Source organism: Panthera leo, chromosome B3 (assembly GCF_018350215.1).
Source record: "Panthera leo isolate Ple1 chromosome B3, P.leo_Ple1_pat1.1, whole genome shotgun sequence".
NCBI lineage: Eukaryota > Metazoa > Chordata > Mammalia > Carnivora > Felidae > Panthera > Panthera leo.
In genome coordinates, this window is record NC_056684.1 from 92,377,336 (window position 1) to 92,388,617 (window position 11,282).

The window sequence follows — 11,282 nt, forward strand, 5'->3', positions numbered from 1 at the left end:
AAATATAAAGCATTGACAATGCCTTTACTAAATATAATAAGTAGTTTCACATATGTAGTATCATAAAAATCCATCTTCTCAATCTAGTTTTTTTGGAAGATTATAAATAATGCTGTTAAGAGCATATTTACATGTCAGTGTGTTAAACACAGTACTAAGACTCCTACACATATTATTTTAGTAGATGAATAAAAGAGTTAAACCATACCCAGCATGCAGAAGGAACTCACTAGTGATACCTACCATTATCTGCCTACATCACACATTGCACAATGTAAACTGACCTGCTTAGAATTACTTAGCTCCACTGTGAATCAATTATACCCTGTGTTATGTAAAGGCACACTATGGTGAAGTTCCACACTCTTTAAGCTAAATATACCTACTAATGGTATTTCTACTTATATTTAAGCTAAAACAGTGTGCATTTGGTTTAAATCTATCAATAGGGCGTGCTTGTACAAAACTATTCTTATAGAGATATAATAGAATTATAACAGGTAGGTATTGGTGCTATTATTCCAGTTTTCTGGATGAGAAAATTGAAGCCAGGAGAATTCAAGTTACTCACCCAAGATCAAGCAAGTAATAAGTGGCAGAATAACGTTTCAAACTAACACTGCCCGACACCTCAACCCTAGAACTTTTTAACTATCATACTATACTGCTTCCTATTTTTCAAATCAGTGGTATAATTTGAAAGACAAAGGCAAGTTTCCTGCCCCAGGAATAAGTCCCAAAGATTTCATTATTTTTTTTAATTAACTTCAGGGAACATTAACATCTTCATAATCTTTGACAAGTTCCTATCCAAAGGCAAATCTTAATGAAAAATATCGTTGGAATAGTATCAAGGTAGGCAAATGCCACTTTACCCTATGCCCTACCAGGCCCATAATAAATATCAATAATAAATTCCAACATACTTCCACGGAGCCTAAATGTTGCCTTAGAATTCATGTCAAGACTATATTCCAGGTAACTTTTCAAACAGTGAGAACTAGCACGTAGACAACATTTTTTCTTGTGCTGGCCTTAGGGTCCCTCATTTCTGTTAATAGACTGGGAGGCATTATTGACATTACTGCAACTAACTTCTGTGGTAGGTCTAATGTTACCCAGGCACTGTGCTGAATACTGGGACTACAACAATAGCAAGTGTAATACTTGCCCGGAAGAAACTCACAGGCCATTGGGAAAATAGAATGGAAAAAGTAAAAATCAACCATTACTATACTGGCAAAATCATATAGAAGAAACAAGATGTACATACATAAAAATGAGGGAAACTAAGCAGACAACAGAATGTAGGTGTCTATAGGGAACAATGCCAAGGGAAGTAACATTTGAGCTCATCTTCAAAACATAGATAAAAGTCAGTCAAGGAGAGGCCATGAGGGATATGTTATTCTAGGCAGAGAACACAGCATAAAGCAGCTTGCTTAAGAAGGTATGACAATGAGTGAGGCTGGCAAAGTGAACAAAGCCTAATCACAAAGAGGCTTTGTTTGATTTGCTGTAGTCTGTCTTTTATCCTGAAAGAGTTAGGGAGACATTTCAGCATTTCAAACAGGCACAAGACAGAATCACTTTTATGTTTTATAAAGTTCCCTAGCTGTGCCATGGTATATTCATTGGAAGAAAGCAACATTTGAGTAACGGACTTTTCTGAGGCTTGAACTATAATAGCCCAAGTGAAAAGTTATGAAAACATGAACCAAAGTAATCACAGCAAAAATGGAGAGCAAAAGGCTCTTTAGAGAAATACTGAAGAAATAGAATTTATAGGACTTTGAGATTAATTGGAGGTGGTAGAACATGGGGATAGGAGAAATCCATAAGGAAGCCTAAACCCTAGCTTGGACAAATTGATGGAAGATGATTCCATTTAATGAAAGAGGGAACACAAGATAATAGTTTAAGTTTGGTATAATAAAAGTGCTTCTATATGGAGTCACATACTTTGCAGTTCAAAATAAAGACATGAATGAAGCAGAGGAGATAGATCTGGTATTTAAGTGATATTTAAAAGTGGGCACAGATTAACTCATCCAAGGAAAGTATATTGAGAGCCAATTAAAGTTCCTATTTTAAATTGTAGGAGACAAGGTAACATAGTGGTTATGGGAGTAAGCAGTGAAGCCAGACTGCCCAGGTTCAAATCATGGTTCCTATACTTATTATGTGTGTAATCTTGAAAAAATTCCTTGATCTCTAAATGCCTCAGTGTCCTTATAAGTCAAATGTGGGTAATAATTCTACTTATTTCATGAGGTTACTTTGAAATGTTACTACTTGTAAAGGCTTAGAACATGGCCACACAGTAAGCATGTAATAAATGTTAGCTATTATAATGATAAAAAATTGTTACTGATGATACAAAAATTACAGCTTTCCCCTACTCTTAAGACCTTTTGATATAGAATAAAAACACAAACACACCCATAAAATAAGTAATAACAATCAGTGGTAGGACAGCTAGTATCCAAAGAATGTTATGGCTTCAACTAATCAGCGGGCTCTGGGATGGATGGAGTCATTGGTAACTTGGTCACAAAAAGACTGTACCTTAAGTGGCATATGGCAGTCATTGGGACCAAGAAGGTGTACCTGTATAAGTGCCCTAGAAAGGTGTTAATAAAGACAAATACTCTCTGATGAATAATTTTGTTTAAGGCCAGTCCTTCCCAAAAACTATTTCTCAGGTGGTACAAAAGACAACCTGAAATGGAAAAAAATCACAAAAAGCATGATGAGTTAAATATAGACAGGTTATCCTGTGGAATGGGGAGTTGATATATATTTTTATTATGGGTTGTGTAGATCAAACAGAAGATACTAGGTAAAAGTCCTATGGAGACACACAAGGGAGAAAATCTAAAATCAAACCTTTCCCTAAATAAGAGCGAGCAGTCTTAAAAGGCAATAAATAAATGCCCTTTCACAGTAGGTATTCTAGCAAATGTTAGGCTGCGCTTGTCAGGAAATTGATAGAAATGATTCCAACACCAACTTCCTGGTATTCTGTGATAAGGACAATAGATAAAACACTCTCTGTCTATAATATGCATGGAAGACATGGGGTTACTAAGGAATACCATTAATCCTTTGTATCATAACTAACTAGTATCACCACTAACTAGTGTCATTATTAATTTTTCTTCTTTTATTGCACCTCCAATGTTAAATAGAGTCTGAAGAACTCTACTTGGTTCTCATAAGAAACCCTGTGAAAAGGGCCTATTGTTTCTAAAAATAGACGAAATCCCCTTTGGCATCTTTAGCAAGTTCAGCAGGTTGGAATGATTTGCTCCAATCTGATTTTAGTATATTCTGGAAAAGTTCTCTGCTTAAGCCAGTTGGCCAGCTTTATGCTAATTCTGGCTCCTCTTACGCTAGCTACAGGGAAGAATAAGATTTGCTTTTGCTGTTTGTTTTTAAAGTAAACCTCCAGCTTTGTTTCCCTCTGTGTCACACAAAATTAATACTACTCTAATTAAAGAAAAGTCTAAGCCACAGCTCACATTTTTATGATTACCACTACGCAAGAAAACGCTCCTCTTGCCCAAAAAAGTACATATTAATCAACTACAAAAATGATCTCTATAGAATATTATGCTAAAGATTTAATTAAAAAGAGTATTTTATGGAAGGGTTTTGCAGTAAGATGGTAAAGTGTCTCCTCCACTTGTTTAGTGTGCACTCTTCTCTGCCATGCATATCAATTAGGTAACTAAGAACCTATATAGCTACCTCCACTATAAAGCACTTTCTTCAAGCAATGGCAGTTACTTCTCCCTGCCCAATGAGATGCTATTTTATTATTGTTCCCTATTGAAATTAGATGCTTCCACACAAAGCTCAATCTTCATCACCCTTTGATTATCACTGGGGTTGGCAATGGTCCAAGTCACTCAAAATCCATAAATTCAGAAAGATTCTCAGGAATCAAAATACTACATGAAATATATATGAGAGATTCCATGACTTTTGAGAAGTCAGAAAGAATAACTTAGAACATACCTCATAGTGATAATATAGCAACAGGGTACCAGCAGTGCACCCTAGAGTTTTACTAATTGATCCACAGTTGATATGATCATCTGCAGTATAAAACTAGATATGGCTTATAAATATAGAATATATAATGTTGGGCTTTTTCAGAATAGCCAATTTCTGTTTTACAAACCAAATTCATAGTCTTAGGTATGGAATATTTATTGTCTATTATGACTTAAATGTGTCCTGTGTCAGTGAGAGAATGTATCTTTCTTACCATTCTCTGGCCTTTAATTCCTCAACTAACTAGCTTATGATGTTCTTTTTATCTCTCCCTCTCCTTCCCCCATCTCTTTCTCATCTGATTTGGCTAATAAAAACTCTACTACTCAAAGATCTTGCTAGCTTGCCCATCACCAAAAAAAGCTAACTACTGACTCAAAAGACGCATAGTACTTGTTCAAACTAGAGGGCCTGCCTGTAGGCTAATGTTGGAACTCTAACTTCAGCCATGAATATTTTAATTGGCAAATAACCTGACACCCTATTAACATATACCCAAATCAATCCTTTTGATTTAAATATATTTGTGACAGAATTCTTCTCATCAACCATCTTGACAAAATTTTAGACTGTTAGAAACTTAGACTTGGCCACACTTAAATGGAGATGTAGTTGGAAATTTGGGTGCTCACTTCCATCCCTCTGGCTTCTAGTTTGCTTTTTCCAATGGGAGACATTAGCAGAAAATCCAGAGACTGTAAAGGGAGTAGCATTAGATATTTGTCCCACTGGCATTCTCTTTGTTAGATGCCATAGGTTGATGTGTCCCTCTACCAAAGTCCTTCTTAATTTTTTTTGTGGTCTGTTAAGGTAACGTCTCTCTTCCTTTGCTCTGTTTTTCTTTCTTCTTATGCTGGCCCCACAGAACTGGTCTGTCCCTAGTTGATTTTCTCAATCCTTCCCTTACCTTTATAAATAGTCCATGTATTAAACTCTCTCCAAATCCCCTTTTGAATGTATCCAGTAATTACTACTGAACCCTGAGTAATAAAATATTCTTCAGTCAGTCTTCCATTCTGTGTTTTATCTTTTCAGTTTGTAGAAATTATTTTAATACTCTTTTGTTAGTTTTATGCATTACAAATATTTAATCTGAAGCTTGCTGTGAACCCTATTGATGGTATTTTTTGTGGTATAGATATATATAAATAGAAAATTTAAGGTTATAAGATATATTGTTTCCCCTTTGTCCTTTGTGTAAGAAATTGTTCTCTACCTCAATTTTATGAAAGGCTTTCCTATAGCTCTTTTTAGAGTTATAGATTTGCTTTTATAAATAGATTTTTCAATTTATTTTTATGTAAAAATAAAATATAAATTAAGTATTTTAGTTTGTTTTCCCATCTGGTCAATGAATTGTTTTATTACTGTCTGTTGAATAAACCATCCACTTCCAGGTTTCCAAGAGGACCAGCTAAAACTCCTGCCCTTTCTACAGTTATTTTTACCTTTTTTGCCCTAATCAGACTTAACTGTTTTTCTATGGTTACACTATACTACAAAACACCATGGCTCATATTGACCATATTATATGTTCAAAAATGAGATGAAAGTGAAGATAGGAAAGACTCAATAAATCAGTAAAAAATATAAATAAATAACAGAAAATAAAGATAGAAAGAAAAGAAAAGAAAGAGAAAGAGAAAGAAAGAAAGAAAAACTGATTGAGGCCTTAGAAGTCTCCATGAGATCAAAGATTCAGTGAATGGAAGATGGCAGAGTAGTAGCAGGACCTTATGCTTGCCTCATTCCTCAAACACAGCTAGATAAATATCAAATCATCCTGAACACCCAGGAAGTCTATCCAAGGACTGAAAGAACAAACTGCACAACTAGAGGGAGAAAAGGGACCACATCATCAAAGATAGGAGGTATGAATCATGATTTGAGGGAGAAAAGAATCATCTTTGTTGCAGGGGGGAAGGAGCCCTGATCAGGGAAAGAGAAAAGAAAGAGAGGTACAGGGCACTACACAAGAAAAACACTTTTCCAAACCATTGACAGGGAAAATGTGAGGGGTTGATAACTACAAGTTTTAACAAATAACAGAGCTAAAGTCTGAAGTTTTAGAAATCTATGCCATGGCTGGAGTGGAGCCTGGTGGGTGTAGAGGTGCTTCTTTGGAAAAGGAGGCCAGAGGCCTGGGAGGAGAAAGAATGGTCTGAGGGTCCTCTGGGTCATACAGGAACAGAAAATTCCGCTTCTTGGAATGCATTTGGAAGAGACAGCACAGCCCCTCCAAGAGAAAAAGAGCTGGCAGGCTCCACTGAGGTGCCCTGTTCATTAGCATAAGGACAGATCCAGCTACCGAGGGCAGCTAACCTGGACACTGGCTTTTTGCTGCACTTACCGTAAATTCAAAGCCCCTGAACCTTGGTGCAACTGCCCTTCTGGGACAAACCAGCACCAGCCACAGCATGGTGAGACCCTCCTCCAGAGGATCAACCTGGGTTGATGCCATGCCAGTTTCCCAAAATTTAGAGTTTTTAAACCCAGCCACACACCTGAGAAAAAAAACACAAGAGCACTGTGCTCCTGGGTGGGCAGGCAGCTCAGACACAGGCAGGGTATAGGAAGGGACCTGAGGGAAGCCTGGGACAAAGGAGGGGAGACTCTTCACTCTTCTGTGAGGGCTTCCTGAACAGTGGTAAGGATGGACTCCCATTTCCAGGGAAGAGAGAGACAGCTTATGCCATTTTTACTCCCTCCCATCAGCCTGGTCAGACTTCACTGAGCAGCGTATCACACACAGTTGAGGCTTGAGCTGCTTATACCAAAGCCTGCCCTTCTGCTCTCTTCAGTTGCTTCTGAACTAAGGCAAGTATGTCTGAGAGTCAAAGAAGTAGCAGACCCCTTCTCCAGAAGACCAGCACAAACCATCCCCCCTACCACACCCACCAAGTCTAGTGACCATAAAATGTTGCAAAGCTTCAGCTCTATGGGAAATAGAACATAACCTCTTTTAACAAGCCGACAAAAACATCTAGTTAAAACTCACTACATAATAGACAAAGTCCAAACACTCCCCACTGCAGTCAAGGAGAAATTCTAGGAGGACTGACCTGAAGTAAAGAGCAACCAAAATATAACAGCAGAGTGCAGGCAGCATATACCTGAAACACTTCCTAAAGAACCAGGCCCTGGACAGTTTATCACCTCTTCTTAATATAGCCATTACTCTCAGTAGCAAGGAACATAACAGGCTTTCCTAATACACAGAAGACCAAGATCTAGACACAAGGCCAAAATGAAGGAATTCATCCCAAAAAGAAAAAGTAAGAAGAGGTCACAGCCAGGGATCTCATCAAAAGAGATACAATATGCCTGAATCAGAATTTAAAACGACAATCATAAGGATAATAGTTTGGCTTAAGAAAAGCATAGAAGACACCAGGGAGTGTGTTACCACAGAGATAAAAGACCTAAAAAATAGTCGGGCCAAAAAAAAAAAAAAAAAAAAAGGCACAACTGGCACGCAAAACTGACTGAATGTAATGACTACAAGGATGGAAGAAGCACAGGAATGACTACATGATACAGAAGACAAAATTATGGAAAATAATAAAGCTGAAAAGGAGATGGAAAGGAAACTATTGGATCACAAATGTAGGCTTAGGGAGCTCACCAATTCCATAAAGTATGATAACATTCAAGTCATAGAAGTACCAGAAGAAGAAGAGAGGGAAAGGCGGAAGGTTTATTTGAGCAAATAATAGTTGAAAACCTCCCTAATCAGGGGAAGCAAACAGACATCCAAATCCAGGAGGCACAGAGAACTCCTATCAAAAATCAATAAAAACAGGCCAACAACAAGACATATTGTAGTCAAATTTGCAAAACACAAGATAAGGAAAAGTCCCGAAAGTAGCAAGGGGAAAGTAATCCCTAATTTACAAGGGAAGATAAACAAAGTTAGCAGCAATTTATCCACAGAAATTTGGCAAGCTAGAAGGGAGTGGCATGATATATTCAAAATGCTGAGTAGGGAAAATATGCAGCCAAGAATACTTTATCCAGCAGGGCTGCCATTCAGAATAGAAGGAGAGATAAAGAGTTTCCAAGACAAACAAAAACTCAAGGAGTTCATGACCACTAAACTGCCCCTATAAGAAATTTTAAGGGGAACTCTTTGAGTGGAAAAAAATAAAATAAAAAAGACCAAAAGCAACAAAGACTAGAAAAAAACAGAACATCACCAGAAACACCAACTCGACAGGGAACACAATGGCACTAAATTAATATCTTTCACTAATCACTCTGAATGTAAATGGACTAAATGCTCCAATCAAAAGACATAGGGCATCAGAATGGATATTAAAAAAAAAGACTGATCTATATGCTGCCTACAATAAACTAGTTTTAGACCTAAAGATACCTGCAGACTGAAAGTGAGGGGATAGAGAATCATCATGCTGATGAATGTCAAAACAAAGCCAGATCAGCCATATCAAACAAACTAGATTTTAAACCAAAGACTATAATAAGAGATGAAGGACAGTATATCATAATAAAGAGTCTACCCCACAATATCTAACATTTTAAAATATTTATGCCCCCATCTTGAAAGAACCCAAATATATAAATCAATTACTAACAAATTTAAACACTTTGAGAGGTGCCTGGGTGGCTCAGTCAGTTGAGCATCCGACTTCAGCTCAGTTCGTGATCTTGTGCCCTGCATTGGGCTCTGTGCTGACAGTTCAGAGGCTGAAGCCTGCTTCAGATTCTGTGTCTTCCTCTATTTCTGCCCCTCCCCCACACATGCTTTTTCTCTCTCTCTCTCTCTCTCTCTCTCTCTCTCTCTCTCTCTCTCAAATAAGCGTTTTAAATAGATGACATACTGGGTCACAAATCAGGCCTCAACAAGTACAAAAAGATTTAGATCATACCATACGTATTTTCAGACCACAACACTATGAAACTTGAAGTCAACCACAAGAAAAAATTTGGAAAGACATAAATACATGGAGGTTAAAGAACATCTAACTAAAGAATAAATGTGTTAACCAAGAAATTAAAGAAGAATCTAAAAAATACATGGAAGCAAATGATAATGAGAACATGATGGTCTAAAACCTTTGGAATACAGCAAAGTCAGTTATAAGAGGGGAGCATATAGTAACATAGCCCTACCTAAAAAGCAAGAAAAGTCTCAAATACACAACCTAAGGAACAGCAAATAAAGCCTAAAGCCAGCAGAAGAAAGGAAGTAATATACTAGAGCAGAAATAAATGAAATAGAAACAAACACAACAGCAGTAGAACAGATCAATGAAAGTAGGAGCTGGTTCTTTGAAAGAATTAATAAAATTGGTAAATCCCTGGCCAGACATATCAGAAAGAAAAGAGAAAGAACTAAAATAAATAAAATCATGAGTGAAAGAGAAGAGATTCTAACCAACACTATAGAAATACAATTAGAGAGAATATTATGAAAAATTATGTGCCAACATACAAGGCAGTCAGGAAGAAATGGATAAATTCCTAGAAACATATAAACTACCAAAAATGAAGCAGAAAAAAAATTGAAAATTCGAACAGACCCATAACCAGCAAAGAAATGAAATCAGTAATCAAAAAACTCCAGTTCCAAAAACTAGAAATGAAAGAAAACTTCCAAACTCATTCTATGAGGCCAGCATTTCCTTGATTCCAAAACCAGACAAAGACCCCACTCAAAAGAAGAATTACAAGCCAATATTCTTGATGAAATTGGATGCAAAAATTCTCAACAAGACACTAGCAAATCAGATCCCACAGTACATTGAAAGAATTATTCACCATGATCAAGTGAGATTTATTCCTGGGCTGCACGGTTCAATACTTGCAAATCAATCAATGTGATACATTATATTAATAAAAGAATAAGAACCATATGATCTTCTCAATAGATACAGAAAAGCATTTGACAAAATATAGCATCCATTCTTGAGAAAAATCCTCAACAAAGTAGGGACAGAGGGAACATACCTCAACATCATAAAAACCATATGCAAAAGACCCACAGCTAATATTATTCTCAATAGGAAAAAACTGAGAGCTTTTCCTCTACAGTCAGAAACAAATCAGGGATGTTCACTCTCACCATCGTTATTTAACATAGTACTGGAAGTCCTAGCCTCAGCAACCAGACAACAAAAAGAAAAAAGAGGCATCCAAATCAACAAGGAAGAAATAAACTTTCACTATTCATAGACAACAAAATATTCTATGTAGAAAACCCAAAAGACTCCATTAAAAAAATGCTAGAACTGACACATGAATTCAGCAGTCACAGGATACAAAATCACCATACAGAAGACTGTTGCATTTCCATACACCGCCAATAATGAAGCAGCAGAAAGATAAATCAAGGAATTGATCGCTTTTACAATTATACCAAAATCCATAAAATACCTAGGAACCTAAATAGAGAGAGGTAAAACCAGAGAGGTAAAACATCTGTACTTTGAAAACTATAGAACACTTATGAAAGAAATTGAAAAAGATCCAAAGAAATGGGAAAACACTCCATGCTCATTAATTGGAAGAACAAATGCTGTTAAAAAGTCTATACCCCCCAAGGAAATCTACACATTTAATGAAATCCTTAACAAAATAGCACCAGCATTTTCACAGAGTTAGAACAAACAATCCCAAAATTTGTATGGAACCACAAAAGTCCCCAAATAGCCAAAGCAATCTTGAAAAGAAAAACATAACTGTAGGTACACCTGTCAATTCCAGACTTCAAGACTACACACTGTAGTCATCAAGAGAGTGTGGTACTGGTACAAAAACTGGCACACAGATCAATGGTACAGAATAGAAAACCCAGGAATGGACCCACAACTATATAGTCAACAAATCTTCAACAAAGCAGGAAAGAATAGCCAATGGAAAAAACAGTCTCTTCAACAAATAGTGTTGGGAAAACTGGACAGCAACATGCAGAGTAATGAAACTAGACCATTTTTTATGTTTATTTATTTATTTTGAGAGAGAGAGCACAAGTGTGAACAGGGGAGAAGCAGAGAGAAAGGAAGACAGAGAATCCCAAGCCCCAATGTGGGGCTCTATCCCATGAAGCAAAAACCAAGGGAAACAAAAGCAAACATTAACTATTGGGACCTCATCAAGATAAAAAGCCTTCTGCACTGCGAAGGAAATAATAAACAAAACTAAAAAGAAACCTACAGAATGGGAAAAGATATTTGCAATTGACATATCTGATAAAGGGT